The 6,677-nt window shown below is 40.4% G+C and overlaps 1 protein-coding gene across 2 annotated transcripts in view; it reads left to right on the top strand.

Annotated features, from left to right (window-relative positions):
* The first annotated feature begins 1,035 nt into the window (after window positions 1-1,035).
* slc14a2 (solute carrier family 14 member 2) overlaps window positions 1,036-6,677 on the top strand; it is a 31,657-nt gene continuing 26,015 nt past the window's right edge. Inside the window, exon 1 of one of the 2 annotated variants that reach the window (XM_082553307.1) lies at window positions 1,036-1,826. The gene's annotated coding sequence lies outside the window, so the exon portion shown is untranslated. Of the gene's footprint in view, window positions 1,827-3,557; window positions 3,779-6,677 lie in introns of those variants that run through there. The other variant, XM_082553306.1, reaches the window with a different exon arrangement.

Raw genomic sequence — 6,677 nt, 5'->3', positions numbered from 1 at the left:
TAAAACTATAAATCAAGTAATTTATGCCATCATTTAAAAAAAAACTATTTTCTGCAATTAATTGCAAATTAACTTGCTTTAACACCCTTTCCTTGACCTTCTGGCTTTGTCTCAGACTCCCATGTTAACTCTCAACATCAAGCCACGGATCATTAGGACTATAATATAACAGCTTTCTTCAAGTAAGAACTCATTCCCTTGCAATTCCTCAAACTATTGAGTTAATCAATAAATACAACAGTCATGCACCTAAGGCTTACTGTCACATGATGGCGCTGAAGGTGTGTTACAGGTGTGGAAGGGAGCAGGTCTCTGATACTGGAGGGTTTTAGTGACAACAGCTCTAAAATTAAGATAGAGACTCTACACTCTATGAGAAGTTATAGCATGTTGTGTATATGTTAATAATGCATGCAATTAAAATGAGAAATATCTGTGCTGCAAGAGAAATCCAGTAACAATGCAGTTTTTAAAAACAGTCCATGCACGAGGTATCAGAGCTGATTTTTGTGCAACATGAATTTATAAAAGAAAGGACGACTTACCTGCAACCAGTGGTGGCGATGACTTTTAGAGAAATGCAGGTAGAGATAATAACTACTATAGCTGAATAAATATTTACTATATTACCAAAGAATAATTATTATTAGCTAAACATGACAAAGTAGGTGTTCTCCTAATGTTTTATTGCTTCTTTTTCTAAAGGAATGGTTTGAAAACATTTCTCCACTCACTACACATGAAACTGAATTATGAAAAGTTAAAATAATTATAATCCAGAAAAATGTTCCCCATTAGTGTTAAATAGATTAATATTACTGCTGCATAACTTTAGGGTTGAGCTCATTTATTTAAATATAAATTTACTATATAATTTAATACTATAATTGAGATTTTGTTAAATGTCCAGCATTATATTTTATAAATCATATGCCTGTGCTGTCCAGTGAGGAACATATATCTAGTAAAAAATAGTTGTTTGTAAGTTTAGAAAGACAGACCTACATTTGATTTTTTAAGGTATATTAAACTGTGTTTATTTAAAAAAAAAAAACCTGCTGGTTAAACTTATTACATTCAGACATTCTCACAGATGCTAATTTGAAACTGTTGGCTAAGCCTACACCTGCTCAACTTGCCTGTTTTATTAGATGGGACACGGTCAGAGCTGCTGTCCCCACGCTGTCATGGTTATAATTATCCTGGTTGATGGCCAAGCACGTTAGCAAAAGGAAAACTCGTCTGTTATAATGTTAAATCACTGAAGCTTGTTTAGTTGCTAATGGTAGCAGAGTTTCCATATTAGGCGCAGATTGTAACTGATCTCAGAGCAGCAAAAGCTGAGCCAGTGGCAGCTTGCCTCACCCTCCGGTTTTCCCTGGCTGTGTCCCAATTCAGGGTCTGCACGCTTGAAGTACGCATTTTAAGTGCGATTACGTCACCACCACGCGACGACGGCTGATTGAAAATGTGACGTCATTCAGGGGTAAAACCGCAAAGGATTCTGGGAACTCGTGTCAAGAGGTACTAGCGCACGCAGACTTTCAATTGAAATCAGTTATACAGCGATAAAAAGAAACACAAAAATGGCAAGATGCTGTTGTATTATTAACTGCAATAGCCGGTCGCATGACAGCCACGGGAAGCCGACGGGTAAAGAGATCGGTTGTTATCGGATTACGTCGTTGAAGAGAAATTGTTCGAGCCATGTTTCCGAAGTAACAAAGAGCCACGGATGGCCTGGATTGCAGCCATTCAAAGACCAAATATAACGTCCCAGAACACTCCAGCTCACATGTTAGTCTGCTCCAAGCATTTCCACAAAGGTCAGTGTTTTGTAGTAGTTAATACGTCATTTTTATAACATAATTGGTGATATAGGTTACAAGCAAGTCTGGCGCTGAACAGAAATTGTCGCGCTATTCTCCTTTGTTTATTGTGCATAAATAGTGAATTGTCCTGACACAATATTGCGTTTCGCTTCTGTTATTACCATGGTACACTGACAAAAACATATACTTTTATTCACAGGATAAAACAGTTTTTTTGTATCACTAATTGCACAGTAGGATTACAGCATACAATATTATTGTCACTGCTACATTTCTGTGATGCTACCAGAAATTATTTCCACTACTAATTAATTACCGTTGAGCTCAAAGGTCCTATTAATAAACGGTTAACGAATGTGTATTTATGACGACGATTTGTGAGGTAAACTTACCTTTGTTAGTACGATGGTCTTTCGTTCTACACGGTGCATTTCAAGGTCCTGTACCCATCCGGCGGTAAACTGTACCTGGGCTTGTTGCAGTGACCTGAAGTTACTAAGCTTCATGAGTGTATGCACTCACTCCAAGAACCGTATAATTATAAATATGAGCGTGGTGAAAGTTGGGCAGCACGCTAACGTATTTTGTCCACTCTGTGTGCTCGTAAGGGTCTAAACCTTTCACTCCTTTGATTTTTTCCTCGTATCTTTTCTTTGCCTTTTCATCAAGTCTGTCTTTGTACGGACTGGCATTGTTCTCCTTCGTTTTGTACATAGCTTTTTGGGGGGCAAAGAAAAAGCAAAAAGGGATTGGAACCGGAGAATGAACGTTTTGCGGTGCTGCAAATGCTTGCATTTGATGCGGTACTTGGATTGTTTTGCCACGAGTTCCCGGCATGCAATGCGCGAAAGTCACGTAGTCTGTCAATCTCTATTCGAAGTGTACTCCAAATGCGCTGTCGATTTCCCCAAATATCAAGCGTGGTCCGGTGCACGGCGGTCGGTGTGGATAATTTTGCCTCAAAATATGGCAGAAGGGAGCGGCCGAAGAGTGAACTGTCAAAAGTAAGTACTGAATATGATGTCACTTATTTATGTGCGAATCTTTAATAACGAAGAGCATTAAAACATTGCTGTTGGTCACGTGTCGGCAAAGTTGTGTGACATTAGTGATGTTTGTACTTTCAGCGTTAACTTGGTTGTAAAGCCTTATACACACACACACACACACACACACACACACACACACATATATATATATATATATATATATATATATATATATATATATATATATATATATATATATATATATATCTCATAATAATCTGACAATACTATAATATTGGCCATATTATATTTACATTACCACAGTGAGATGATTTTAGTCTCATGAACAACATTAGCTAATTGTTATTTACTAACTAATCTTAAATAACTGTTCAGCACTGAAATGAAGCCCGACAATCATGTTTTACAGTCCCGTGGTCTCAGCCTCAGATACTCAACTAATCACAGTGATGTCATGACAAAAATGAATGACCAACAAAACATTTTTCTCCTTCATTTCTGTCACACAAAGTTGTATGTAACGTTTCTCGCGGTTAGTATCATGGTTGCTTGGCAACCTGAACAGCGCGACGAAGGCTAGACCGTCCCGTTTCACAAGCCTCTCACTTCCGCACTTCTCGTACTTATAGTACGCACCGTACGTAGTACGCGTAGTGTGCGTACTTCAAGCGTGCAGACCCTGAATTGGGACACAGCCCCTGTTTCCTGTCAAAGACCTGTTTATCCATGATGCACGGGCAAACCACCAGAAACAAGATGCTGCTCAGTTTGCCTAGCTCCAATAATTGTTAACACGAGATGGACACAAGACCTCAGAGACAAAGACAACAACACTTTGCTATAAGATTGAAATAAGCACAGACGTCAGCAACAATATCCAAAAGCGGTTTAAAGATGGCAGTAATGTCAAGGACGGATGCACATATTCATTGACAGGTGAGGAGCTGTAAGACAGTGCTGTCTGAGATGAAAGGAGAGGGTTCACTTTACTTTAGTATGTTTTAATTGACGTCTACAAAACGTACCAAAACACTGCTTGCCTTGCTTGTCCTCATGAAACGTCAATACAAAGAAGTAAGTAATAAATTAAATATAAATAATATTTTTACAGTCTGGTAATTGAGTATTTGACATCCTGAGGATGAAAACTGATAACTGTATTGGTTTCACCTTGATAAAAACGGTCAGTATACAGGATTTTAAATGTTTTTTGTTTTTTAAAAAAAATCTGGCTTCACAATATGTCTTTTTCCCCCCTGACTCTCCTGAGGAGGCGAAGGAGCTTAAATATTTGACCATTTTTGTCCTGTTATGTCTTTTTAGCACAGCACAAATATGTCAGGAATGCAGAAAGTGCTGGGAAGTTGTCATGAACACATACACACACATTTGCACATTTTTCAAGTGAGTGGTGCACCATAAGAATTAGAGGTGTCTTTCACTTTAGAGCACATTGTACAGACTTGCAATTATTCGTAGCAAAACTGTTTTCTTGGCTAGTTCGACTTGGAGAGAACTCATGCAGACATGGAGAGAACATGTAAAAACCCAGGACCTTCATGCTGTGAAGCAACAATGCTAACTACTGCAGCTGTCAGCATTGTTTCTGTTCATTGAAGTTTCTGGACATTCATTCGTCTTCTCTTAACATTTAAGATAAAAATCAGGGCCCATAGAGTCGAAAATGTGACTCCTGGATTTATTAAAATTTCTCTGAGCATTGTGCGATCTGACCTTGGGGTGAATTTGCTGTTCATTCTTGGGAAGATTATGGCAGAGTGAGCCAGAGGAGCAAAGTGCCAAAATGGTTTTTATAGATGTGCTCGCACTTGCTGCTGATCAGTTAATCAAGTTTGATTAGCAGCTCATGGCTGCTACTTACCCACTTAATTCTTATGGAAACAGCCAGGCTTTTTCAAATGATCGTGGATAACACCAAATAACAGTTAAAGTTAGGATAGGTGTGTGTAAGCGAGTGAGTGAGTGAATGGCCTGTTTGTGTGTGTGTGTGTGTGTGTGTGTGTGTGTGTGTGTGTGTGTGTGTGTGGGTGTGGGTGGGTGTGTTTGTCTGCGTGTGTGAGAGAGTGTGCATGGCTGTTGGACGTAGTCATAGAGGGAGGGGTTCACCCTCCCCGCTGCTGCCCCCCCTGGGATGCAGGTGCTTGTTGGTTCCAGGGCGCATGGCTGTCGTGGTCATTGACCTGCTCCCTTGGTGGTCCAGGGTGGCTTGGATCTCTTCCATGTCAGAGGGGGTGGCTCTGCAGGGTACTGGGCTGCCTGACACCCCGGGACCCTGATCTCGAATTACACTGGTATGGCCGGCCTCTAGTGGAGATTGCCACCCATGGCCGCTGGTCTTCTGGGAGTCCCACCCTTTGGTTGTGGCTGCACCATCTGGGGATTCCTTCCTTCTCCTGCTGGGATGGGCGCACAGATGACACCAAGATATGTGGCCGCAGGTCTTCGGTAGTCTTGGGTGCTGTGGATGACCCGGTTCTCCTGGATCCATGTCTGTCTGCCTCTGCAGCTTCACAGCTTTTTTTTCAAATACATTTCATGACAAAGACACAAGCACACTCACACTCTACTCTCTCTCTGTCTCTCTCACTCACTCACTCACTCACACACACAGTAACTTTGTTGATTTATGTACATCTGCATTTTCAAATTGTTGTGTTCCAGGTGTTGTTTATTTTTCTTACAGGTGCGGCAGATGGTGATATATTGTGCATTTCTATTTGTACTCCGTTCTTTTATTACATCTTCTCCTACCCCCTCCTTTTTTCTCTCCTTGCCTGTCTTTCCTTGGACATTGTCATACTGTATACTGCATATAATGTAATAACTGAAACAACACAAAGAGAAATGAAGAAATAAACAGATAAAAGAAACACCTGAACAAGAGAAGCCTATAGAGAATTTATAGAGCTGATCTTGGAAAAGCAAAATGTTTGGCACAACAGTGCATTCAGATCATAATTGTGATTGCAGAAGCTGCCAGACAGCACAGGATTTAAAAACAAAATTACAAAATAAATAGAAATAACCTTTAAGTTTGAAGTTGCATCACTTTATACAAGGTGACAGAACCAATAGAAGCCTGCAATAATATTTTATAAAGTATGAATATGGCTGTTTATGTTAGTCCTCTGTTTAGTCATAATTTAAAAACTGCCATACCTCTCACCATGAAATAACACTTACATACCTTTTAAAGGGAATTCTTCTCAATTCTTCTCAGCCATCAAGAGTCTGTTTTGTCGCTACAACTCTACTATTTGGCTTAATTTCCTTCCAAAGCATTGCAAATAAAAGGGACAGTGTGTTAGCAAAAGACTGAGGCCCTGTTCATGCTTACTATTAAAATGCATTTTCAGTGATCTGATCAGGAGCGAACAGCTCTCACTAAACAAAAGAAAAACAAATCGAACAAGCATCACACAAAGAATGTCTCCCTGTGCTGAAGGGGCCACTCATGAAAAGGGGGCAAAATAGTAACAAGTAACACTCTCATGCACACACAAACACACACAGATGGAGATGTGGCCGGGCGTCGGGCCAGACGCTCCGAGAGAAGGAAACTCACATTCTTGTGATGAGGAGTCATCAAGTATCAGGTTCCATAGACTCTGGCTGAGGCTGGAGCCCCCTCACCACCTCAGTGCGTGCACGCACGCACGCACACACACACACACACACACACACACACACACACACACAGAGCGGGACAGAGATAAGTCAAAGAAAATAATAAGAAGAGATAAACACGCGCAAACACAGCCCACACCATTGTGTGTAGATAAAAATGCGCAAAAATCATGAACTGCTGCTTCTT

Source organism: Aulonocara stuartgranti, assembly GCF_965226115.1.
Source record: "Aulonocara stuartgranti genome assembly, chromosome: 12".
NCBI lineage: Eukaryota > Metazoa > Chordata > Actinopteri > Cichliformes > Cichlidae > Aulonocara > Aulonocara stuartgranti.
Note: the sequence above shows the minus strand (reverse complement) of the source record. Positions and strands in the feature narration are given on the sequence as shown.